Source organism: Xenopus laevis, chromosome 4L, assembly GCF_017654675.1.
Source record: "Xenopus laevis strain J_2021 chromosome 4L, Xenopus_laevis_v10.1, whole genome shotgun sequence".
Lineage (NCBI taxonomy): Eukaryota > Metazoa > Chordata > Amphibia > Anura > Pipidae > Xenopus > Xenopus laevis.
In genome coordinates, this window is record NC_054377.1 from 31,926,216 (window position 1) to 31,954,031 (window position 27,816).

At 37.1% G+C, this 27,816-nt stretch overlaps 1 protein-coding gene across 13 annotated transcripts in view; it reads left to right on the top strand.

Annotated features, from left to right (window-relative positions):
• Positions 1–6,054: 6,054 nt before the first annotated feature.
• LOC108713967 (neurexin-2-beta) overlaps positions 6,055–27,816 on the top strand; it is a 404,763-nt gene continuing 383,001 nt past the window's right edge. For all 13 annotated transcript variants that reach the window (XM_041590057.1, XM_018257736.2, XM_041590065.1 and 10 more), the window contains exon 1: positions 6,055–6,168. The gene's annotated coding sequence lies outside the window, so the exon portion shown is untranslated. The remainder of the gene's footprint in view (positions 6,169–27,816) is intronic.

The following is a 27,816-nucleotide window of genomic DNA, read 5'->3' on the forward strand; positions in this document are numbered from 1 at the left end:
CCAACTCTCACTGTAATGCAACCCCTCACCTTGTTCAATTGTAAAGTGATGAATTCTGGGACATAAAGTCCCAGAGAATCTGTGCACCACCCACTGTGGTAAGAAAGAGTTCATGTGCCAGAATTCATCACTTTACAATAAAACAAAGTAAGGGACAGGGCTACAGTAGTACAGGTATGGGACCTGTTATGCAGAATGCTCAAGACCTGGGGTTTTCCAGATAAAGAATCTTTCTGTAATTTGGATATGAATACTTTAGGGGGTATATTTATCAAAGAGTGAAGTTAGAGATCGCCACAGTCCTGTGAGTGAAATTCTGCCACTCTATTAATTTCTATGGGATTTTGAAAGGCATATTTATCAAAGCCTTAACTTTCACTTTCACCTATTGATAAATACTCTTTTAAAAATCCCATAGAAATGAATGGAGAGTGGTGTAATGTCACTCTAGAGGACTGCGGCGACATCTAACCAAACTTTTTCATAAATATAGGTGTCAGTCTTCTAAAAATCATTTGAACATTAAAAAAAACCAATAAAATTGTTGTTTCCAATAAGGATTCATTATATTTTACTTAGGATGAAGCACAAGGCACTCTAATTATTATTACAAAAAAAAAAAAATTTAATTTTTTAAAATTTGGATTATTTGATTAAAACGGACTCTATGGAAGATGGCCTTTCTGAATGTTGAGTTTCCAGAAAATGGATACTATAACTGTTTTAGCAGTTAGCACTGTTGGTATAATGGATCTTGGGAAACAGCTCATTGGAGTTATCATGGTTTTAATCTGTAGAAGCTGTAGAAAAAAGTACATTTATATCTGTAAGTTCAGATAATGTTATTGTACCATTTCTACATAAGCCCAACTGAATGAGCTCATGTAAAAAATGGGTTGTATATTTTTTAATTACGGGACAATATCCTGTCATCAGGGCCAAACACTGTTTTCCATAGCAATACAGATAGAAAATTTGTAACGAATGTATATTGTAAAATTGCTTAGAATTATGTTTTCTTTTATTATAAAAAAAAATATTTTTGGGTTGACTTTCCCTTTAAGTGTAGACATGCAGAGCAGAGTGGAGATCGGCCAGAAAATGCTTTTTTCATCCCCTTCATCACATTACAATAAAACAAAGTAAGGGACAGGGCTGCAGTAGTACAGGTACTGTATGGGACCTGTTATGCAGAATGCTCAAGACCTGGGGTTTTCCAGATAAAGAATCTTTCTGTAATTTGGATATGAATACTTTAGGGGGTATATTTATCAAAGAGTGAAGTTAGAGATCGCCACAGTCCTCTAGAGTGAAATTCTGCCACTCTCTATTAATTTCTATGGGATTTTGAAAGGCATATTTAACAAAGCCTGAACTTTGACTTTCACCTATTGATAAATACTCTTTTAAAAATCCCATAGAAATGAATGGAGAGTGATGTAATTTCACTCTAGAGGACACGCAGAGCAGAGTAGAGATAGGCCAGAAAATGCTTTTTTCGCAGAAGGCTGCAGAAGGGACTGGATCCGCATAGCCAAACACCCCATGTGCCCTCAGCCTTAGGATTGCAAGTTCAGACACACACTTAACACTGAAGTAAAGAAAGAAATTACAAAGCAAAACATTTTTTATAGTTACTTTTGTTATTGTATGGAGAAATTGTATCATTTTTGTCTCTCAATAAGAATTTTGCCCTGTTTTATGACTAAGATCGAAGTTATTTTTATAACTGGCTTCTAAAGGGCCACTATAACTGCAATTTCTTATACCCCCCAAGGATTTGCCTACTAGAAATATTTTTCCTTTGAAGGTATTATTGGCTCTGTGTGTAATTTTAGGCACATAAGCAGTTCCAGGCATTTTGTTTGCTAAAACACCTCAAACCACATTCTTTCACCCATTGCATTACCTGCAATTTTACATGATTCTCAGGTGAAAACTCCTTTGTACAATTTTGGATGAGAATTCTGTAAAATTCCTGTTCTTGTGTTTCATTTGATTCAGAGAGACAATGGGCATCCTGATGCCACAGTTAAAGAGAGAATAAAATAAAATGATAAAGGTAAAATAACTGTAACCACTCCATGTTCTATTGGCCTTAGTCTTGATTAAGTACAAAGCTATTTTCCCACTATAAAAGAAAACAGAAAAAAAACACTGGTTCCTTATCACCTCCAATAGGATTTCTATTCATTTATAAACCTATTGTAAATAGCCAGAAAGTGGCATGATCAACTTAATAGGGCCATAAATGAGACTTGCCATAACACCATCATAGGTTTACTCATAACCTTTAAAAAGAGATACCATAAATCTACACCAATTTATTTATTTGAAGGATCTGTTATATTTATTGAATGCATCCAATAAAAATAAAATTTACTTTATTAACACATTCCAAAGTGCAAAGTACAGTTTTTATACACAGCTCAATGTTTTTTACCTGCAAAATTACAGGGACCCAATAAGGATTGCATGCCAAAACTTGAGAGCAATTCAGCTATACAGAACTCAATTTGAGTCAGTTTTGTCGAAAAATGGTGCAAGCTGCATTAACACTCAGTGGATATATACGGACCACAGTGTTAAGAGATCCTATGGATCATATTCTAGCTGTGAGGAAAGGGTTAAAGTGCAAGAAACAGGCTCAAAGCTCCTGTTTTTTTGTACTTTCCACCTTGTATCACAGAAAGCCCCCAAAAAGGAGCACAAGGACCTGCACTACCCTGATAATTACAGCAATATCTGTGTTTGGGAGCACTGTATTGTAAGAAGTGGGCACGGGGCAGCACATAGGCATCTCCACTTCCACCCCCTTCCCACCATGTGTTCACACATACACGTTAGAGAGCACCCTCAGTGAGTCCTGCACCTTGCTCCTGGATGGAGGTGCTTGATAAATGAAAAGCAGCTGCAGCCAGAGAATTTCAATTTGATCAAAGATGTTATACTGAAGTACTATGGAAGACAATATGCTTAGTGCCTCAGAGACCTACAGACATCAACAGCGCAGACTAATCTTTAGGCATGTCCCCATTATAAATGATTTGTACCCTTTCCTGTAGTCTGCAGTGCGGGTCTCTCAATAAATACCTCCCTTTGTATTGGGATGTCTAATTGTCCTTATAGTGCAGCCTCTCATCTGAGAAGTATCTTGTAAGTGTAGCCTCCCTCTTTACTTCCCCATACACAAAGAAATATGAACTGGTAAACTGTCTATTTCCAGCCTCAATGCCTAACAATTACCACACATATTGTCCCTTTGGGATCTGCAATCCCATCAGACTGCAGGTTTTCTGATGACAGAAAAATCAATCCTCATTTGTTTCCATCAATGCATGCTGGGGACTTTGGCAGATATTGCACCGCATCTCCATCTGATTCGAATAAGGTTGGTTCATTTGGCCCGCCAGCAGATAAAATTGTGAGTAAATACCACCATTTCAGCTACTCTGCTCACTTGGCCCACAATCAGGTAGCAGCAATTAATCCAGAATTAACAACAAACCCTAAAGCCACTGCTTCCAGCTAGGAACAAGAGTGGCCAACAGGTCTCATAGACCCAGTGGTTTATTCTCTACCTTTCTACAAACCTCTGGTGGTATTTGTGTCACTTTATGAAATTGGGGTTGGGAGAATCAAGAGGGGGGTCGGGAGGGGGGTCGTAAGGGGTCAGGGGGTCAGTTGCAACTACTGCATTAGTTGTGGACTAGGCTCGACAGCCCAGGTTCAGGACTGTCCGGGCCAGGGCCCGTTGGTTGGGGACCCTGAGGTAGGGAAAAGCAAAGATAACTAAAATGTTTTTAAAACTATATAAAATGTTGAATACATTATATTCAGAGAACGGAATCATTTGATGCAATGATACATTTCACTATTTTTTTAATTCACAATAGTTTCCCTTTAATGAGCACAGTGCTTAATGGTGTGTCCAAATCACCCTTACACATTAGAATGTGCCAATAAATGAGAGCAATGGAATCACTGCACGCTACAATTGCTGCTTCCATGAGACCACTGACTCACTAGCCTTCTGCTGATAATCTCATGGCGTGTAGCCCATGTCTTACTACTAGTTCTACAGCAACTACACATTACATCCGGGTGGGGGCAGTATCAACTTAATTGTGATGGCGTGCAATTGCAGCCTGCAAAGGTTATTTGTTTAACTATCTCCCCGTTTCCTTCCCCTCACCCTCCTCTCATTTATCTTCCCTGTTCTTCGGTTGCTCTTCTCTTCCTCCTCTACTTAATTCCACTTTCAGTTAGTCTCCCTCCCTCTCGCCTCACTCCCTGACAGACTTCCTCTCATGGATCAATACCCAGGCTCCCCGCTCTGTCACTCTGAGTCACAAGCCCGCGCTTATCATGAGCTGCAGCTGACACTTCTCCTTCCCCCTCTTTCCCCCAAGTTCTCCTCCCCTCGTTTCTCCATTTATCCCCGTCATTCTCCAACATTCATACCCAGAATATGCACCGAGTATTGAATACAACTGGCGCCTGCCGCACCCTTCAGACCTCAAACGGGGAGATATCTGTGCTGCCACTGAACTTGTTACTGTTTAGCACTGATAAGGGAATTATTGTCATTTAATGATCAATATTTCATTTCCACGCGGCCCCTTTCTGGCTTTGATGGATTGAGACAATCTAAATAATGTTTTTCCTCATTTTGTCTTTATCGCTAGCTGCCTATATTCCTGTATTTCTGTGTAACACTATAGACACACACAAACACACACACACACACACACACACACACACACACACACACACACACACACACACACACACACACACACACACACACACACACACACACACATATATATATATATATATAGGAAAGGGTATTTAGTGTCACACAACAGCCCTAAGTGATCGATATATATCCACCTATATATACCTATCCACAAATCTACATCACCAATACAGGTAGACTGCAGTAGGTATTATAGCAGACGTGTGCCCTCATATCTGCTATACTATTATGGCAGGTGTCTCTGCCTCTCTCGTGGGATGGGCTCGGGGGTCTCAGAGGACAGGGAGGGCTATGGCTGCCGTGGTAACAGTGTGAGAATTCAATGTACTGTGTAATTGTGACAGTGACAATATGGGAGGCCTTCTGTGTGAGGGAAGAACAGATTGCTAAGTGTTTGGGGGATGAGAAGGGCCCAGGCAGAGAGAACACTGAACAGATTTAGCGAAGGAGAGAGAGCGAGGGCGACACACAGTGAGAAGGAAAGCCAGGGAGAGGATTGCTTGCAGTTGCAGAGGGGACAAAATATAAATATATATATTTGCCACGAGGAAGGTCCCTGTGGGGACCGAAACGTCACGTCGGCTATTCATGCAAATGTGAATACACCTTAACTTTGATGCACAAATATCCCGGTGTTGCTGGTCTTTTTTGGAATAAATATATATATATATATATATGTGTGCGTGTGTGAGTGTTAGGTGGGACGGGCTTCAATGGAAGGCAAGAAGAAAGGGGAAAAGCCGAGATAAACAAGAGGAGAGGACAGTGCACATACTGAATCGTGGAAGACGGACGGACAGAAAATAATGCATGCTAAAAAAAGGGTTATGGATGAAAAGAAGCTTCACATACAGAGAGTGTCTCATTGATAAAGGGCAGGGTTACAAATGAAAGCTGAATGTGTTTCTCATTAGCCATGTATATATAAATATATATATAAATATATATATATATATATATATATATATATATATATATATATATATATATATATATATATATATATATATATATACACATATCTACTGCCCAATTTCTCAGTCCGACTCTCATTTCTAGCTGCAGCCCTCTCTCCCTTATTTTCTCACAAATGCTTTAACACCCTTCTGCCATTTTATTTGTCAATGTGCCTGGCAATCAAGTTTCCTCCCCCCACCTAATAACTCTGCTGCCTCTGTCTCTGGTGCTGAAATGAGCAGCCTGACACTGCCGACCAATCGCAGATCAGCTAGGACTAACAGAAGGCCTTACGTGGGCGTGTCCTGTTCTGGTCCTGATGCTGGCATAGACTCCATTGCTGTGACAGAAGAGGTAGCAGCAGCATCTTCTGTGAGCAATATATGGGCCTGTGTGTGCCGCTTCGGAAGGATCCATTTCTGACTGCTTGCGGATCTGCTACGGATCAGGTATTCTAATGAGGGAGTGTGTCATTCATGAAATTATGTATAAAAAAGAACAAAAAAACACAATATTGAATATACTGTAAATAAGAATGAAATTTGGCATTTCCCCTTTGCAAATGATTAGGCATCCATAATTTTCTGCAGTCTTGCCTTGCATGAGTTACTCTAGGGACAGCTGAAGATAAATTAACCTCCCCATATTGTGAAAAGCTTTTAAACGTATACCGACAGTCTTGTGCTAAAATTAACACATTCCCTATCGCAAGATAAAAAATATGCATAATTCTCTGTCAGTGTAAGGAAAGGATATCAGAGGGAGGAAGGAAAGGGCAGATCCACCAACAAATGCTGCAGTCATGCAAAATATCTTATCAATTTAATGCAATATGGTTTTTCATGTATTTTTTTTCTTTGTGTTTTTTATGGAAATGCGATCTCATGTGAAAAAAATATTGATGCTGGTATGCATGAATGCATTGCTCATTGTATCACTGCAATTGCAAGGTGTGAGATCCACTTAGATAAGGCAAAAGGGCAGACAATGCAGTTGTATGATTTTTGAGTAACTTGTGTTAAACCAGGTTAGTCCTATTTATACAGGCTCTCTTTTTGACTCTGCTTGAAAAAGGGACATTTAGGGGAAACATTCATTCGAATGGGTAGTATGTTTACAGCAGGCCAGGTAAGAGCAATATTTATTTTTCAATATTTGTCTTGTAGATATGCATAGTATTTCAGTAGATTTATAGATGTTCACTGCGATATATATATATATATATATATATATATATATATATATATATATATATATATATATATATATATATATATATATATATATATATCATATATATATATATACACCACCATGTTAATCAGTATCAAGATTATGGGTTAATAATGCTGTAGATTGTTTGTACATTGCCTTTGGACAATATAAACATTCTAGGAATGCCTGCATATACTTAATTAACAAGGAGCTGTTTCAGCAACAATTCATAGTATAAAAGGCTACTATGAAAATTTAAAATGCATTTCATGTAGCATTACAGAAGATACACGTGGAGTTACACATTTCTCCTCTATACAAATAAATGATTAGAGTTTTCTGCATGTTATTGTAGTTTATACGAGTGATATGAGTGATCTTGAATGCCTTTTACCTCAGTAGTCAGTGGTTTTCGCTGTTAGTCGAGGCACATGCAAAAGTGATTATTTTTATCCATGGGAATTCGAAAGGGGTTAAATGGCTAGTGCATTGCTATTCACCTAACAACCTCACTTATTTAGCAAGAGGAACATTTTTACAATAGTATAGTAGTACATAATTTTTTGTACTGCAACTGTTGCATTTTTAAAAAAAGTAAATATACAACTAAAATTACACGTAGATAAAGCGTCCTGTGTATTGTTTTCTTTTTGTGTGTACATTCATCTAGTACACATCTTTATTATTATTAGAAAGCTTTAAAAGAAAAATCAAATGTAGTTTTGGAACACAACATCTAACACATATACAATATATTTTATATGACACTTAGATTTTTCAACAAAGACACAGCTTAGGTTTAATTTGATTTATATATTTAGTGCATTGTGTGTAAGGACAATGAAGAAAGATAAAGCTTAATCATCCCAGCTGTTCTGTTCAAATCTTATTTTTAATGGGGATATTACATGGTAAATCAGTGAGAGCTTGGCTTTGTCTAACATAAAATGTTCATATGTTGCTAAAACAAGAAAAAAATGGGTGTTGTGAAATTGACATTGCATTGTGTTTGAGAGAAAATTGTGTTTGAGAGAAAAGCTGGAGCAAAAGGCATTTATTGTGTACATTCCTAAAAATGTTTCATGATAAAAATAGAATTGTGTATCATCATAGTATAAAGTAGCAGTGATTCTGCAAGAATCCATTACATGTTTCTTGCTAAGATGCTTCAGATAAATGGATTTATTTAATAAATTTGCAGTGACACCAGGGCATGGAAATGTTGCAGCTGTGATGTTTGACAGCCTTTGGTGCAGTTTATAGGGGGAGGCGGCATCGGAAGAGACCAACAGAGGAAGAAACATACGGAAAAGGAGAGAGAGAGAGACAGGGAAGGAGGGGGAGACAGACACACAGACAGTATAAACGTAGAAGGAGAACAGCAGGAAAAAGGAATATAGGGACAGGGACTGGAAGTAGAAATACAGTATAAACCTAACACAAGGAGATAAAGAGAGAGTGACATACAAGCTAAAAAAGAGGGAGAGTTGGGCAGCAGTAAAGGATAAGCAGAATTTATAATATTATACTCATACTTATGCACACATGCCTTTCATGTGCACCCCATGTACACATGATTATATTATAGATATTCTATAACCCCCACCACTGCTTTATATTTATATATCAGTATATAACATTTCGTGTTCTCAACTAATTATACAGTTCTGCATCTTCTTCCACATGAAAAAAACTGCAGTGAAAGAATATGAGCAGTTAGAAATCGTTTACAGATTAATCAAAGATGCATTATACTTTCAATTACCTGATAATGATATAGACACTCTAGCTCACATACATATAGACAAAGAAAGACCAGAATCCGGTATACTACACCATTTCATAATCTACCAGTATGCAAGTGAAACAAGAGCAGAGATGCAGATAGAAACATGCCCAGATACCCAAAAAGACAGGCACGCAAGCAGACACATATTTAGAAGGATTCAGACAAACACTCCTAGTTATTCTCCCCACAAGGAAGCAAGCAGACAGATAGACAGACACATATTACCTAGCTTATTAACTATTGTGTGTTGCTGTTTTAGTGCTGGCATGCTGCAGCCAGTATTCCTATCTTCCCTTTTGGGTTCTGGTGTGTGTGTGTTTTTTGTACAGTTTACAATGTGGCTGTACATAGGTATGCGGATTATCTCAGACAGGTTGAAGTTGACCTAATAATTCCAACTTTCTCATAACCCTGAAAAATGTTCTTAATGGATGTAGAGATTCAGCTGCCTTTACGCCATCTGCTACTGCTTGCCTTTTATTTGGCAAAGAAATGTACATGTATTTGTTTATATGAGAGAAAATAGTTAAATGATCAAATATGAGCTTTGTGCGTTTTATAAAAATGTGTATACATTATCTTTTTATGTGTATATGGTACATCACTCTGATATGTGCATTATCTACCCTTTGCGAGAATAAAGTGTTGATTGTTTTATATGGAGATGTCATATATCATATTTATTCAGAGGACCCTTTTCTATTTTGAATATATAATGCATTTATATTCAACCTGGCCAACTGCATCAAAATCATCCCTCATCTGGCCAGTACTACACTCATGTTCATGTGATTCATTAAGAAATATAGTATTTTTTTAGGTATCATGTTTTATCTACAACTTACTTTCCAAGGTTAGGATATGTAACTGGCCATCGTTCCTATACAGAAGCCCAAATGCCATTGTTCCTATACAGAAGCCTCAATGTCACTTACCAGAGGAGAGTTTTGGCCACCCCTGGTAACTGACCACTAACTGATGCCTGAGGCAATACTCTGACTTTGCCTCAAAGCAGAAGCAGCCCTGCCTCAATATAGACTAAAGCACAAGGGAAAGGTGTGCTCACCTCTAACATTAAGCATTGTGCAATGGGGGAGTGACCACAAAAATCATACAAAGACGAGAAAGTCTCTGCTCTCATCCATATAAGTATATCTCATCTTTGTCTGTATGAATTCTGTGGACTGCATGACTTTGACACAGTTTGCCAGTTTGAATATATTGCAATATATGGACAAATAAATCCTGCCAAATTTAAGAGAAGTGCATTACTGGTAGCTATATACACAAAATGTCTTAATGTTCTGAATTTTTTGTGGTTGCATTAATTTTGTGGTCACACCCTCATTGACTCCCAATTTATTAATTTAAAATTGTTTCATGGTGAGCACAAGTGTTCCCTTTTATACATTTTTGTATATTCATCCATAAGGGCAGGTTTATCAAAGGGCAAACACAGAGTTTGCCATGAACTCTCTATTCTCTATTCACTATGAACTTTTTAGGGGCATTTTATTTTAGGAATGAATTCTTTAATTCATGAAAGGATATAATCTTTTCATTAATATGGCCCTTATCATTTTCTAGAAACATAATCCTGAGACACTTCTACCATATGTATGTATTTGATATGAGCACTGGTTTTACCTTTACATACACAAGACAAGAGAACAGTGAAATAGTTTATTCTGATAAGATTTCTTGCTTTTCCACATTAAAAAGTTGACTTATTATACTTAGATCAAATAGATTCGCAATGTCTGTACATATATTCAGTCAGACTCTGTAAATATAAATACAGATGAAGCCACTTGGATTTGTGAGTTAAATGCGTCATGACTCAGAGTTAATTGAAGAAACTGTGTTATCTAAAGTTATCTTAACTCATTTAATGCATTTAACCTTTTCATTAGCATACCAAAGCACCATTGTTCACAATGGTGAATGCTTTAATTAGATGGGATGTTATGTCACAGTTTTCTGTGTTAAATGAGATAAATGGGATATCTGTGTTTAGTTATTCTGTGTCAAACAGACAAACCAAAGTGGCTGCATCTTTATATTAGTTCTATGTTTCCCATAAAAGTTGGATAGAAATAATTTGGCTCTGCCCATGTGAAGCCATTTACATGGCAGGTACAAACTCAATTGGACAATTGCTGCCAGGCCGTGAAGTGGAGTAACCTTACCTTGTTGCTCTTCTGCTAATAACAGCTCCCTTTCACCAAGCAAGGACTTTTGGCTACTTGATTATCACCAGATTGTACTGCACAAGGTCCTCATACTGTCCACAAGGGCATGCAGGCGTGTTGAATGTGTATACAAGGAATAAGGTAAGGCTGGTTCACAAAAGAATAATCTGGTCATAAAAAAATACACTGTTTTCAGAGAAATGTGCTAAATTTTCTCTTTGCGTAAATTCTTCAGTGTTTTTTTCCTCATACTATTGAAGTGCAGAAAATGCTCTAAAGATTTTACGCCATAAAGAAGTGACGTATCTGCTATATTAGCATGAAAGAGATGAAGTAGATAATGAGATGCAAAAGTGCCTGCTCTGTCTTTTTAATGGCAGTTTGCCAGCCTGAACCTGGTGAAAATTAATTATTATTGTGCATTTGACGAATATTGACAAATATTCACTGGAGAAATTTTGCCTGGAAAAAGATTTGAATGTTCACCAGTGCTTCGAATTTTCACCTAAATTCCAAAACTTGGCATGCTTGGCATGCTCTCCTTTTAGTAAATTGGCAGTGAAGAATTTTAGTGAAAATGCTTCAAATTTTAACTTTCACCCTTTTTAAATATGCCCTAATATGCTGTACCTCCTCATTCTAGATAATGTAGCAGGTGTCCACACTGATTTAAGGGAACCCTGGATGTATCATCGGCCTGGACATGCTGGAAATTGCAGGTTATGCTTAGTGGGTTTGTGTCTTTATCAGTGTATCCTGCACAAGTTGCAGTGGAAACAATGTAGCGCTTTCAAGGAATTACAACACTAATTTCCTTCTTGTAAAGGACCCCTAGAATCTAACCACATAAATTCACAGAAAAAGGTAATATGCTTGCTAACCTTCATTGTCCAAGGATCTTACAGAACAAAAAGTCTACAAGTAATGCAAGTATTGCATATTGCAAGCAGCATAAAGCTTCAATTGTGCCCTTCCATATCCTATTTGCAATAGTAATCAAAGTATATCAAAGAATCTCCCCTGTACTAGCAATATCAAACTGCTAGTTGTGTCCACTTTGCTAAGTAGGATAATGTACAGGCAACAAGAATGCAAGGTTGGCCTGCTCAAGGTAGACCTAACTTGAGGAGTTTTTTAATTCCAGGGCTTCTTTTGTGTGTTAATACTTACACATGCAACTGACTTGCACGTTGCTAGTCCTACACTACTGCTGTTTCATGCACCATGAGAAAGAAAGAAATAATTTATTACCCAACTAAATGCAATTGGTGGTGGATGTGATCTACTTATATTGTGCTAAAGCATTTGATACAGTACCACACAGAACGTTATTAATTAAATGAAGGAAAATTGGTCCAGATAATAATATTGTACTTGTATAGAAATCTGGTGGAAGTATAGGTTACAAAGAGTGCTGATAAATGGAATGCTTTATAATTGAATATATACTCAAAAAAAATTTTTGCAAACAAAAGGAGGTATGAAAAAATATTTCTTTTCATTTCAAATAATAAAACATACATCAGAACATAGATGTTCAGTATAATACATATACAGCAGTATAAGCAGAGATATAGATACCACCTAGCAATATGTTTCAAGGCAAAAAAGGAAACCACCACAAGAGACGGATACACTTGCCAAAGATGAGATGAGAATACCCCAACATTTGGGACTATAGCCTTTCTCAGGGGAATTCTCTAATTGAACCAGTGTTGTTAGTAGAGTACTACAGGGGTCAGTCCTTGGTCCCTTGCTCTTTAGTAGGGATGTAGCGAACGTCGGAAAAAAAGTTCGCGAACATATTCGCGAACTTGCGCAAAAATGCGAGCGGTTCGCGAACGGTTCGCGAACCCCATAGACTTCAATGGGAAGGCGAACTTTAACATCTAGAAAATACATTTCTGGCCAGAAAAATGATTTTAAAGTTGTTTAAAGGGTGCAACGACCTGGACAGTGGCATGCCAGAGGGGGATCAAGGGCAAAAATGTATCTGAAAAATCTGCCTGTGTGTGCTTGGAAGAGATAGTGTAGGGGGAGAGCTGTTAGTGATTTCAGGGACAGATGATAGTAAGTTTGCTGGCTAGTAATCTGCTTGATACTGCTCTGTATTGGAGGGACAGAAGTCTGCAGGGATTTGAGGGACATTTTAGCTTAGGTAGCTTTGCTGGCTAGTAATCTACTGTTCTCTTTAAACAACTGCCATACGTTGACCTTGTAGGCATTGTTTGGTGTTTTTTCTGGAGACGGTAATATTATGGATATTTAGACAGAATGTGAACAAGGTCACACAGCTCGATGGCGGGTTGAAGAAAACAGTGTGCAAATAATGCCTACAAGGCCAACGTATACACTACTACAGCGGTGGATACGGATTACGTAAAATATATTATGGCTGCTTGAAAAAAGTGACTCCGGTGTTTTTTCTGGAGACGGTAATATTATGGATATTTAGACAGAATGTGAACAAGGTCACACAGCTCGATGGCGGGTTGAAGAAAACAGTGTGCAAATAATGCCTACAGGGCAAATAATGCCTAAAAGGTCAACTTATACACTACTACAGCGGTAGTAAAATAAAAAAAAGTAAAATAAAAAAAAATGAATATTAAAAAAAAAAATTAAAGTTGGTGCTGCTGAACTACTAGGAGCAGCAGATTAGCACACCAGTCCCACTCCCCAACACTGCTAGACTAATAGCACTGGGCTCTTATAGTAGTAGTAGTAGTAGTAGTAGTAAAACAACAAAAAAATAAATAAAAGCAGTCCTTACAAGGACTACTGTTATTGCAGCAGTCAGCAGATGAGATCAGAAGCAGGACAGCTGCCCACTGCAGCTACATACAGAGCACTGCAGTAGAAGGTAGATTACTAGCCAGCAAAGCTACCTAAGCTTAAATGTCCCTCAAACCCCTGCAGACTTCTGTCCCTCCAATAACAGAGCAGTATCAAAACGATTACTAGCCAGCAAACTTTCAACTGTCCCTGAAATCACTAACAGGCAGCAGCTCTCTCCCTACACTATCTCTTCAGCACACACAGGCAGAGTGAAAAAACGCTGCAGGGCTTCGGTTTTTATAGGGAAGGGGAGTGGTCCAGGGGAGAGCTTCCTGATTGGCTGCCATGTACCTGCTGGTCTGGGGTGAGAGGGCAAAAAAAAGCGCCAACAATGGCGAACCCAAAATGGCGAACGTCGCGCGACGTTCGCGAACTTCCGGCGAGCGCGAACACCCGATGTTCGCGCGAACAAGTTCGCCGGCGAACAGTTCGCGACATCTCTACTCTTTAGGTTGTTTATTTATGACCTTGAAGTTGTTATTGTAATTACTGTCTATTTCTGCTGGTGAACCTAAATTGTTCAGAACTATGAGTTTAGTGCAGAATGTTATAGGAACAGTTCAGTGTAAAAATAAAAACTGGGACATATAGTATGTGCAAAATGAAAAATATTTCTAATATAGTTAGTAATATGGATGAGCAAATTTTTTCGCCGCGGAAATGATGCCCATAAACTTCAATGTGAGAAAAAAAATGTTGCTTGTCAAAAAAAATTCGGTGTGTGTCAAAAAAAAATTGTCACCCATAGCGTTTAATACATTTCGGCTACTTTTTGACAAAGCAAAACGGTTTAAATTTGCCCATCCCTAGTTAGTAATGTAATCTATAAAGACTGGAGTGAGAGGATGTCTAACATAAAAGCCTGGACCCAACTTCCTCCTCTCAAACTCAGTCAGCGACTTTAAAGGGGCTTTTAATCCTCAGCATGCAGGTAAGATTCAAAAACATATGGTTATGTCTCATATGGCTCACTCTCAAGTCAATGATTGGTTACTGACAGGTAACCAATTGAAACCAAGAGATATGCAAAGCAGGAAGCAGTGTTCTGGCTATTATATTAGATATTAGATCACTCTAGCCTCTACAGATTATATTTTTGGCCAACTAACTATGTTGAAAACATAGTTTATTTTGCACAGCCTATCTATTTACGCAGTTTTTATTTTTATACTGAACAATTCCTATATAAGGGCCTCCTTAATTGAGAAGCTTTTTGGATTTTTGTGGATAACAAACAGTGTAACTCTAGGCAGTGTCATTCAGTGGCTACTTTAATAAAGTGCTGTCTTGCAAATACAGGCATTAACTTGAGGAATAAATGCATAATTTTCTTTATAAATCCCTGGCAAGACCACACCTTAAGTGTGCAATGCATCTTTGGTTCCCAGTCCTTAAAGGAGAACTAAACCCTAAAAATAAATATGGCTAGAAATGCCAAATTTTACATACTGAACCTATTGCACCAGCTTTAAGTTTCAGCATGTCAATAGTAACAATGATCCAGGATTTCAAATGTGTCAGTTTGGAGGTTACCATCTTGGAAAGTGTCTACAACACTTACATGCTCAGTGGGCTCTGAGCAGCTGTTGATAAGCTAAGATTAGTGTTAGTTGGAAATTATCATGCAGAAAATGAGGTTGGCCTGTCATATACGCTTATGCTACAGAGCTGATTATTAAATTCTGATGCTAGTTGCACTGGTTCCTGTGCTGCTGTTCCTGTGCTGCCATGTAGTGATTATCTGTGTTAATTACAAATCAGCCTTATATTGTGACATTTTTTCTATGCGTACTGTATATTTCGAGTTGGTTCCTAAGCTCAGTAACTGACAGCAGCACAGAGCATGTGCAGTGAATCAGCAGAAAAGAAAATGGCGAGTTACCGGGGCATCTTCAGAGGCACAGATCTTTACTGCTAAAGGCTTGTGGTTGCCTTGGGCTGGTACAGAAGCCCAAAACATAATGTACAACAATTCTAGCCTACTTCTTTAGTTAAGCTTTAGTTCTCCTTTAAGAAGGCTATTAATGAGATGTAAAGAGTCCAGAGATGTGCAACTAAACTGGTGAAAGGAATGGAACAATTACACTATAATGAAAAACTGTCAAGGTTATGGTTGTTGAAAATGTGGTTGAGAGGCAATATGATAACTCTTTACTATACATTACAAAACATTATAGACAAATAGTAGGGGGGTCTTTTTCACATAAAAGATCGAACAATCAGAGGCCATCCGTTTAGAATTGGGAAATTAATTTTAATTAAAAGCAGGAAAAATATTTCTTCACAGAAAGGGCAGTGAAGTTATGGAATACTATACTGGGTGATGTTTATGGCTTGGGCATCTTCTTGGAAAAGCATAATATCTAATTTACAATACGAGGCGCTAAGGGACATGCCTCTAGTCTAGACCATAAAGACATGCACCCTCCCCCTCTAGCAAACCAATTTAGATGGTAAGTATCAATTAATAATTTCACACTGACTGATAAAACTTTTAATTGAAAAATATATAAAATTCATACAGTGCACTGCCCAGTCACCAATACAAATAGTACCAACAGACTCACTGCATGTCAACCTTCCATGCAGGGCAGGACATTAGCCTTAAAGGAACAGTAACACCAAAAAATGTAAGTGTTTTAAAGTAATGAAAATATCATGTAGTGTTGCCCTGCACTGGTAAAACTGATCTGTTTGCTTCAGAAACACTAATTTAGTTCATATAAACAAGCTGCTGTGGAGCAATGGCGGAAATTGAAAAACGGCTATATGGCACAGGTTAACTAATGGATAACAGATAACACCATTAGACAGACAGAGCTTATTTGCTATCTGCTGTGTAACTTGAGCTTTTTCTCCTTTGAATGGCTGCCCCCATTGCTACACAGCAGCTTATTTATATAAAATATAGTGGTGTTTCTGAAGCAAACACAGCAGGTTTACCAGTGCAGGGCAACACTGCATTATATTTTCATTACTTTAAAACACTTTTATTTTTGACGTTACTGTTCCTTTAAAGGGGAACTATCGTGAAAATGAAAATTTAATATAAGCTTGTTCATACTGAAGAAACTTTCTAAATACAATCAATTAAAAATTCTGCATTGTGAATTTCTGCAAAAGGCAGTTATTTTGTTAGATTTTGTTTGTACTAGAATCAGTTATTTGAGTGAGCTCTAATTCATCTGCTAGGAAAGGAAGCCCCCCTATAACATACATTGGATCTAACCGTCAATAAATATCTGACACTAAACTGCTGCATGAAGACAGAATGAAGAGAAACAGATGCTGAGAGAGGAATAGTGAAGATAAACTTGATTATTTCAGAGATGGTACAGATTTTTAATTAATTGTATTTAAAAAGTTTAAGTATGCTGAAGCTAATATTACATTTTCATTTTCTCGATAGTTCCCCTTTATAAAACAACTTTTAAAAACCGCATATGGTGGATAATGAGCTTGTTTCAGTTTATGCTTACACTAATTAACAATTTCAAAAGGTCTGAGTCAGACCATACACAAGTATAAGCGAAAACTGCCCCCACCCTCAACGCATTTTGTCATGTCCACGGCTTCCTCAGGGGCATAGGTCCTATGTCCGTGAGGAAGCCATGGACACGCCGAAACCATAGGGCAGCATAGGTAAACGGTGAGGTGATTAGCTCCTACCTGATCCCAAATTAGACAAGTAGAATTTGAATATACGGGAACTTGGGAAAAGGAAGCATATACTAGTGTATGTTCTGACTCATAGACCTTCTGAAATGGCTAATTAATGTAAGCATAAATTGAAACAAGCTCACTATCCACCATATGCGGTTTTTAAAAGTTGATTTTTAAGGCTGATGTCCTGCACTACATGGAAGGTTGACATGCAGTGAGTCTGTTGGCACTATTTGTATTGATGACTGGGCAGTGCGCTGTATGAATATTATATATTTTTAAATTAAAAGATAATTGTATTAGTCATTGTGAAATCATTGATTGAAACTTACCATCTGAACTGGTTTGCTGGATGGGAGGGTACGTGTCTTTATGGTCTAGACTCTAGAGGCATGTCCCATAGTGCCTCATGTATTGTAAATAAGAGGTCATAGCTCTCATTTACAATACATGTAAAAATCTAGTTGAACTTGATTGACTTTTCAACCCAAATTAACTATGCAACTATATAATTGTGGCATCCACAAATAGTGTGCAACTATAAGTTACACACCACTTGTGGATGTCACAATTACTCCAGAGTTCTACAGAGCTGATTCATGCATTCTGGTTAGAAAACATGGTAAACTGCAAAGCTGATTTACACACATAGCTGCTAAATTGAATTAGTGCAGTTGACAGTAGCAATGTCAGTCTAGTCTGGTTTCTGTGAGCAACAACACTTGTGCATAATAGCAACTATGTTTAAAAATAAGCTCTTGTGAAATTAGCTCCTAACAACTTTGCTTGTGCTTTTTAAAGAACCATAATTTCCATTGATTGTGAAGATTCTCATTCATCCAGGTCATGGTATGTCTGTAGAAATAAGTCAAATAAACTGGAAGAAGTTTCACCAGTCATCCAACTTGTTTTCTCAAGAATTCAGAATGACTTGTATATAAGATCTTTCTGGCATAAATATCTAACCTTTCAGGGAGAGCTGCCAAAACAGCATTATTTTTATAATAAGGCGCTATTAGTCAAGTACAAGTATAAGGCAAAACACACTCAGGCAAGGTGACCTACCAGTCCGTGTATGTGAGGAAGAAAATTGATAAATTATTAGAATATACAGTACACCATTCTGTAATAGATTGCTGAGTCTTGAATGTAACCCCTCCCCCCCCCACAATTTATGTATGCCTGTGCTTTCCTCTGTTTTTTGTTTCAAATAATTAATGTAACATAGTAATTTAGATGGAAAAATCATGCACATTTATTAAGTTCAGCCTTTTTGTCCAAAAGAAACCTGAAAATGGCTTGTTCATCCAAAGGAGGGTGAAACCCCCGTCTAAAGCTTCTCCACTTTGTTAGATTTCAAGATGACAATCGGACTATTCCCTGGACCAATGTTGTACTAAAAGCTATTTTCAATAACCCTGTATTTTCTCTCTTGCTAAAAAGCCATCCAACCCCTTCTTGAAGCTTGCTAATGTATCTGCAGTAAAACCACTTCAGGGAGAGAATTCCACAATTTCACAAAACCTTGTTTTCATCTCAAGATGGAACCTTCTTTCTTCTAGTCTGAATTGATGCTGTCTTGCCTACTGAAAGGACCATCTGATAACAAATGAAGCATGAGAGTGTTTATTGTATGGTCCCCTTATATATTTATAAATGAAGACAAACTCACCAGCACACCCACCATCTCTTCTTTGTAATACACTCACTGCTTAGTTTAAAGGTCCATCCACATCACAATCAAATTAAAAACAGTATAAAGTCAGCAATGTGTTGGCTTTCTATTGTTATTAATTCCCCTTACATATTTGTAAATATTGATCTTATCCCTCCTCAAGCACATATTCTCCATTGTAGACAATCTTTGCTTGGTCGCTTTTTCTCATAACTTTTATACCCTTCAACAGCTAACATACTATCCTTTTGGCTGTCTCTGTTTTAGTAATATATCTTTTGAGAACTTGAAACAAAAAATTGCAGTACTGTGCCTATGTTTGTTGAACCAGAGAAAAGCTGGCCTAACAGCGTAAATATTGACTTTGCATTTTGACCAAGAGAAGAGCTGTTAATGTGTGGACTTCGTTCAATACATGAGCATTAGTTCTTATATATGTTTTAGTAAGGGAAGTGTCATACTAATTGTGCTGCTCAAGTAAAACTAAATATCACCCATACATACCAATTAAATTCTACCCTCGTCACATCCTGTGTCCAGTTTGTCATGACAACTGGAGTTTCTGACCAAAAATGTTTGTTTAAACTATGCACAAAAAAGCAATACAAGTTTGTATCTGCCCTTCAAATACAGAGTGACAATTTATTACTCTACAGTCGTTGCAAACTTCATCTCCCAACATCCAACAACAGTTCATGTGTGCCATATAAACATTGCCTAACCTCTAGTTGATCCAGCCACAGTCTGAAGCCATATTTTTGCATCAGACAACACTTTTGCTGCTGCAGGTCTGTGTGCTATGTTTGATGGCACAGAGACCAGCAACTGCCACCATGAATACAGCACTGCCAGCATTCAGCACTGCTGTATTCATGAGGGGCTGGTGACATGAAGTTATTCAAATGTTTTAGTTAGTGAGCAGCGGCAGGTGCAGAGTGCAGCCAAATATGAGGTAGAAGTATTCTCAATATGAGCATTAAGGGATGCACAATTATGCTCCTAAGTGCTCTTGCACTTCTGCCCCTAGTTTGAGTAAATTGCCCCCTATAATGTTCACTATTGAGTGATGCATCAAACATGAAGTTCTGCCAAAGTGCTGCCAAGTTCTTTGCCAGATACAGTAGTTTTCATGAAAAAAAAAGGATGGCAGTGTTGCCCTTCCTCAATTTAGGGCATTAGATGTAATACTACGAAGTTCCTTCACCTCTTAGGGTACTCTAGAGTAGCTGAACAGTTTGTTGTTTATGATTCCATTGATTGATAAGAACCTGGAGTCCACTGTAACCACTTGCTCTGCCAGTATATGCTAGTCGAGGCAAACACTGGTAAATTTGCTTCATATTGAATAACCTGGGTCTTGTTGAAACCCTCAGTAATTTACACATCACATCAGGAAAACACCATTTTAAATTAGGTTGTACCTCACACAATGCTAAGTGACACCTTTCTCAATAGATATGTAAGATAAGGAAATATGCTGGATAGAGCAATGGGACAAACTAACTGCCAATATCTGATACTGTTTGACAAAGAGATATATGATGAAGATAAATCACATGTAGTATTACATTGGTGTCAGAAAAACAAAGTATAAAAGCTGTAGTTTTATTGTAGAGCAGTGTACTTTTCGGCCATTTTTTTTTTACTTGAAATAACTACATATATACTGCTGAAGTTAGGGAAAAGTGGGTAATTGCAATTGCCAAGAAATAAAGCAAATTCACATTTAGGATGCCTTATGCCTACCTAACCATGCAAATGCTCTATTTCTTCAAAGCAGAAAGAATTTGTATAGGTAAACTCCGATATAAGCCTCTGTAGTTGTAGTTTCTTATTCTTGAGTAAATGGTGGTGTTAACAGCTTACAGATACTGTATTTTGGTACTGTTGTGGTTCCTGGAAAAATGTTTAGATGAATATGCTAATTACAAAGTAAAAAAGTTAAGTGAAAGTTAGTATAGAGACAGTAAAAGGTAGAATCTGTGAAATATAAAATGAAGTACTGCATTTCAAGGAGCAGTCAATATACAGTATGAGGGCCCACCAGGAGCTGAAAGGCCGAAGGGATGTTATCTACTATGGAAATGTTTAATAGAAAGTGATAAGGTGCTGTTGACTGGCCTATGCATCTTAATGCCATGTGAAGAAAAGCAGTTTTATGGTTTATAGCCTACCAAATGATAGGTCTGTATCCCGAGGGGGCTTAAATTAGTCGATGGAAGGATTTAGCCTGAAAGCCAATAAGAGACATTTGACATAAATGCTTATCTGTTCTGCTTTATACAACTGGAGCTATGGAAGTTTGACTGAAACAGCAATCTTTTTAAATATTTGTAACCTTGTTATGAGAATTGCCCTGCAAATGGGGACTGAAAACCACTGACTTACAATGCGGAAACATTTACATGTTTATTTTACCCCTCAATTATACAAGAACATTTTCTTTATATAAAAGCAACATTTACACAGTTCAAGTAACAGATATACAATGGAATATGAAGGAAAAGAAGATAGTTATGACAAATAACACTTGAAAACATTTAGTAAAATAGGTCTTAAATTCTTGGGATGCAGTCTTTAATGATTACCAGAACCTATCCTGGGTCCTAGTTATTGGAAAGAATGAGTAGGCTTCATAATAAACTGTTGAACTTGAATTGTTCATTGTTCCCTACAGATATTAAGTTCAGCCTCTCTTTCTCAGTGTTGAATCAGAAGTGCAGCTCACCTCTCCCCAGCTTGCCAGACTTACTCTCTGTAGACACACAATCTTCAAAGAAAAGCCATGAGGCCTGATGAGGCTAGGAAACCGTACTAGTAGAAAAAAAGGCACCACAACTGAAGTTTTTGCTCATACAAGACCATTACATTACAAAAAATATCCCAGCCATGGTTGTGCTGTTGGCATTTGTGTAGTAAAGGTACGATGTTTTTAAAATTATACTGTATAGAGCACTATGCAAAATGCATTGTTTGAACTTAATCTAGCTTTCTAATGGAGGCCAGCAGATGTGCTTTTGTATTGGTATTATTTGCAAAAAAAAGTGATGCTGCCAGAAAAAGATAGTTGCACACAGTGTTGGTAGAAATGGATTACTACCCACTCTGTGGTAAACTTTAAAGTCAGTTTACAATAGCATGTAAAATACCATAGTACATAAACTCACACTTTGGCGGTTATTTATCAAAATCATCCATATCTGTATGAAATATATAAAATGTGCTGCTTAGGTCTATATTAGTACACAAAGTTGCAAAACCTACTCAACTGTACTCTGTGTCTGTATTAGCATACAGTGGTACATAGCTTGCACCTTTACCCACAGGAATAAATACTAATTATGTATTGGTATAGACAATAGTACTGTAGACTTTTGCTACAAAATCATTTTATAAAGCCAGTTTTACTATATTTTATATTGTTGAATTTCACTTTTTGCATGAGGTGACCATACATATATAAATCATTATGGTCAGGTAGTTTAGCCAAGACTGCAGAGATCATCACCCCCCCCCCCAATCACACCTAAAACATTACATTTAACAAAACTTACCTGAAATGTATAGAAACATTTAAGAACAAAATGTATAAATACTGTATATAAGGGGTTCATATAATAAAATCTCTAATGCTTTATTTACCAGTAAGTCCTTCCAGCAGACATGAGGGCACCCATTCCGATTAGAAGAAAGGTTGTTCTGTCTAAATATTTAGAAAGGGTCTTTTTACAGTGAGAGCTGTGAAGTTATGGAATTATCTCCCTGAATCAGTCATACTTGCTATAGTAGATAGCTTCAAGAAGGGGTTGGATGGCTTTAGCAAGTAATGAAATACAGTGTTATGAATAGCACATAGTACACGTTGATCCAGGGACTGGTGCGATTTGCCATCTTGGAGTCAGGAAGGATTTTCTCCCCCTCTGCGGCAAATTAGAGGGGCTAGATTTTTTTCTCTGTAATAGCTAGCATCTAGGCAGCTTATATAAACAGACATAAGTTTCAACTTGATGGTGATGTGTCTTTTTTCAACCTAACTTACTATGTTACTATACTAAAATAATTTAAATGAAATGCCAGTACATTTATGCCAAAGTTTTTTTTTTTAAAAAAAGCTTCTAAAAGGGTTATTAATAAATGGCATAAACCAGTGAATGCAGAGCCAACAAAGAGGATGAATGCTATTTGGACATCTAGGCATATGGTTAAATAGCACAATAGATTAAATTTCCAGTTCATAAAATGTCTTTCAGATGAACCATTGTTCATAGTAGAGATCATACGACTTATGTCACTGTTACGTTTTTCCCAATTTAATGAAATGGTATCCAAGCTTTATAATGACTTTGCGCAACCACTATATTACTTTTGAACATCCTTTATGCATATCCTCTGCATCCTGATATATAAAACCAGATTCTTATTATTCTTGTGACAAGTGAATGTTGAAGTAAACCCCAACATGTAAGGTCGATTCCATTCCTGGACAGTCTGTTGGGAAAAGTGAAGATTGATTTAAGGCTAGTAATATACTAACTATAAAATTGCCAATTTGTATGTATTATAGGGAACAACAAATGCATTCAGAACAGAAAAGAATAATTTCCTACATTTTTTTAAAATTTAAAGGGAAACATCTACACTGACATAAATACACATAATGAATCTTTAAAAATTTGCTTTGCATCAGCAGTCCTGGTTTTTATTGCAATGTATTTAAATATTGTGCTATTGTCTGCAGTATCACCAAGTCAGTTGTATTCAGTGAAACTGTAAGGGGCATATTAATCAAAGTGTTAAATTAGAGCTGACCACAGAAATACATACCCACTTTTTATTCATTCTTATGGGATTTTTTGAAGTATATTATTGAAGTCATGAACTCTAACATTCACCCATCTCTTATCTGGCCAACTTCTTTAAATAAATAATTCAGGTTTTCCTGTAATTATAAAACATGACCTTTTACTTGATTCTAACTAAACTGCATAAATCTATATTGTTGGCAGTAGAATCTTATTGGGTTTATTTAATGTTTTCATGTAGTTTAGTAGACTTAAGGAGTAATTCACAATGTAGAAGACAGTGTGTAAAGTACAAAAAAAGGCATCAACCAACATTTTGCACACCATGTCCTGCATTATTTGTCTTAAGCCATTAGGCTGCACTCAATCAATGAAATGTCATTTTCTACTGAAAATAATGAAGTCTTACCTCAAAATAATTTGAATTTAACATATATGGGCATTTTTACTAATTGAGAGGAGAGTGTAAATATTAAAGGAGAAGGAAAGCTACGGAGGCATTTTATTGCCAATAGATTAGCTGCAACAGTGCAAGCTAGAATGCTATATTTATTCTGTAGAATGTTTTACCATACCTGAGTAAAAAGCTCTAGAAACTCTCAGTTTGTTTAGTATAGGAGCTGCAGTATTAACGTGGTGTGACATCACATCCTCCCTGAGTCTCTACCTGCTCTGGGCTCAGATTACAGTAGAGAAGGGAGGGGGGGGGGGAAGAGGAGCAAACTGAGCATGCTCTTGCCCAGGGCAATGAGGTTTAAGCTGAAGGCAGGAATTCTGATACCGAAGCCCATGTGTACACAATAGAAGGAAAGAAATGCTGTGTTTCTTTTGACAGGGGACTCAGAGCAGCACTACTTTGGGGGTTTATTGGTATATTTAGATGGACCTTTCTGATAAGGCTTACTTAGTTTTAACCTTTCCTTCTCCTTTAAGTGTGAGTACTGATCTTTGGATTCACAATTATTTTATTTGTTTTATTGTTTCCCAAAAAGCGGAGCAAATGCTTGTGCCTGATAAAGTTATTCCAGCTTGTGGCCTGTGATTTATTTAGCGTTTGGGTACACATCTTGGCATTTCCATGTAAAATGTCCATCTATCTAACTATCTCTAATATTATTCTCATTTCATGTGTAATTTATAAGTATCTGAAGAGCATTCTGTATTGGAGACCATATTTTTCCTTAGCTGATGAAAAGAGTCTAGGATTCCACACTACAGTATACAGGTCACCCACAAATGTAATGTTATGGAATTCCATAGTTAAGGGGGGGTTGGAGCAGAGTCAGCAGACGACGTTTTTGCAGTAGCTGAAGATTGCACCTAAATGTTGTTATGATGGATAATGCTGATATGTGTTGGAAAGAGTCTAATAGAAAGTACTTTCTGCATATAGCAAATTATATGTGTCTTCATATAGGACTGAACTCATGAAAGCATCATGCATTTTGAAGCTCAACTACTATAGCAAAGTTCTCAAAGTATGGTATTTCACAACACCAATCCCTGATGAGTGTGGGTGATGGCTGAGATAACAAGCTTTGTGAATAAACAGAGAAGAATGGAAGTTTACAAAACACATAAATAAAAGCTGTCTTAAATATACAATATTTTTGAACTCTTTATTTTTATTTTAATAAGCATAACTTACACGAAGCATTCAAATAAAGGAAATATGAACAAAAACATGTTGAATTATTTGTCTGGTGTGTGGGTAGGTTCACACGCTTTCTTATTTCAATAAATGCAAAATGAGAATGTTTCAGGGTGAAAAGTATGTTCTGGGTTGTCTCTGTCAGAGCCTTTGTTTGGGAGAGTGGGTATAAAAAGGATTGTATCTAGTTGGTGCATTTAAAGGGTTCTGGTGAAGCCATATGTTATCATAATTGTTCTTTGAATTATGGTATAGAGCTGCCAGATACATTTAGATTCCTAGGGTTAGAGGTGAATCCCTGTTTCCATCAAAAGGGAATAAGTGCCTATACAGAAACATTTCTAAACACTTAACCTGCTAGTGAGGCTACCAGATGTGTCTGCATGCTAAGGTGGGTGGTGGGTCTGATGCTTGTTCTTATGCACTTGCGTCTTGACCCCTTTACCTGTCTCTTAGTTTTAAGCACCTGCAACCCCATGGTGAAGTCAGTTAGACTCAGGTGGGTACCGGTTGTCCAAGACCAGGTGAGGGTCAGTTTAGGGTTACATTTGACCTGACCCACTCATCACTACAGCCAGTCTTAGGATTCTATGTTTCAAAATACGGCTATGCAAAATGAGGTAGCCCTTTCTTATCTGATTGGTGTATATGTAAAAGTCTATGAGCACACACCAACCGAATAGGAAATGGGATTAGAAATGTGCCTAGGGCAATGTTGGATGGAAATCTGATTCTGGTCATATTGTAAATATTACTGCTGTACTACTGAAGTCTTTTAATTTACTTTGGAAAGTATTGTATTTCCATGGAAAACAATTTATTGTTATTATTTCCTTTGAGTACATTAAATTTATGTTAAGTAACACATAATTATCTTTCTGGATTTTACACAATTATGGTTCCTTGAAAAATGGGGTTCCAATGTATACAAAGGGATGAGTTAAGGCAGAGTAGTGTCTGTGAACTTCCTTTGCAATCAATTAACCCTAAGGTTGCTGACTCTCAGACTTTCAGAGACACCCATTGAGCCAAAACGTTAGCATTAGCAATTGAAAATGTCTAACATCCCAGAAATCAATAAAAGCAGAATATAGATAAATTGCTCAATGGGCCACTCTAAATCCAAAAAAATGAATTTATGTAAACTTCAGGTAAATTTTCATAAATTAATTTTTTGGTTTTAGATCCCCATGAATTCAGATATGCACTTTCCTCTTGATTACTTATAAATGTTTTTGTCCTATACTTAATGCACCTATGCTAGCATGACTAAACTTTCAGTCAATGTACATCATGGGCTGGGTAGCTATATCAAGGTTACTTTTAAAGTATGCATTTGTATAATTAGAAATGATTTCCTTTTTATCGGGTGCTGTATTTGATTAAGCACAAGAGTTCTCTAAAGTGATTAAAAGAGTACACAATCAGAGATGACTGAGTGCTTCAGTAACAGAACAACAAGCCTTATGTTTTGTGGGTATTTTCCCTTCAGAACCCAGCAAATTTAAAGAAGCAGAATCAATAAATAGTTAGTATCTCTCTAATTGGAATGGTTATAATATATTTATGTTTGTTATTTCCATAGAAGCATCCACCATCTTAAGCACAAACAGAAATTAATTTGTTAGGGATGTGCTATATATAATATACCTTCATGTGGATCTACAAACCAGATCTATGATTTATTATTTTTATTATATAACATAATATATTTATTATGATTTATTATATAACTGAACGATGATCTATTCAGTTGCCACCAGGTTTCCATAATACCCATAAAGACGGGCAATAGTGTTAATTTAGAAACTGGGAATAGGATGAAGCTGAAGTTTGCTGACCAGAGGCCTGGTACATACACGGATGAGGCAGATATAATAGAAGATAAGCAGTGGAAAGTTCCAACTTAACATACACAGGACTAGATGGAAAGCAGGTACAGACCAGAAGCAGGAGCCAAGGAGTTAGGAAGAAGCAAAACCATTAAATTGTAGCAGAATTAACCAGCAACTAAGAACTAAGAACTATCACAGGAGAATTAGAAAATTGTGGTTTTTAAAGATGAGACCAGGAGGTCTCTTACGTAGTGTTTTGGCATGTTTATATTATGGGAAAGCCAGAACGTGCAGCATTTTTCTGCAGCACAGGACCAGCTAAGCTCAGGCTCTGGGTTCAAGTTTAGTTTCAGGCTGCATGTTACAGGTCACATCTAACCACAAGGCTGCTTACAGATGTGTAAGTTTCTATTCTTATGCATATCTAGTTTTGCAAA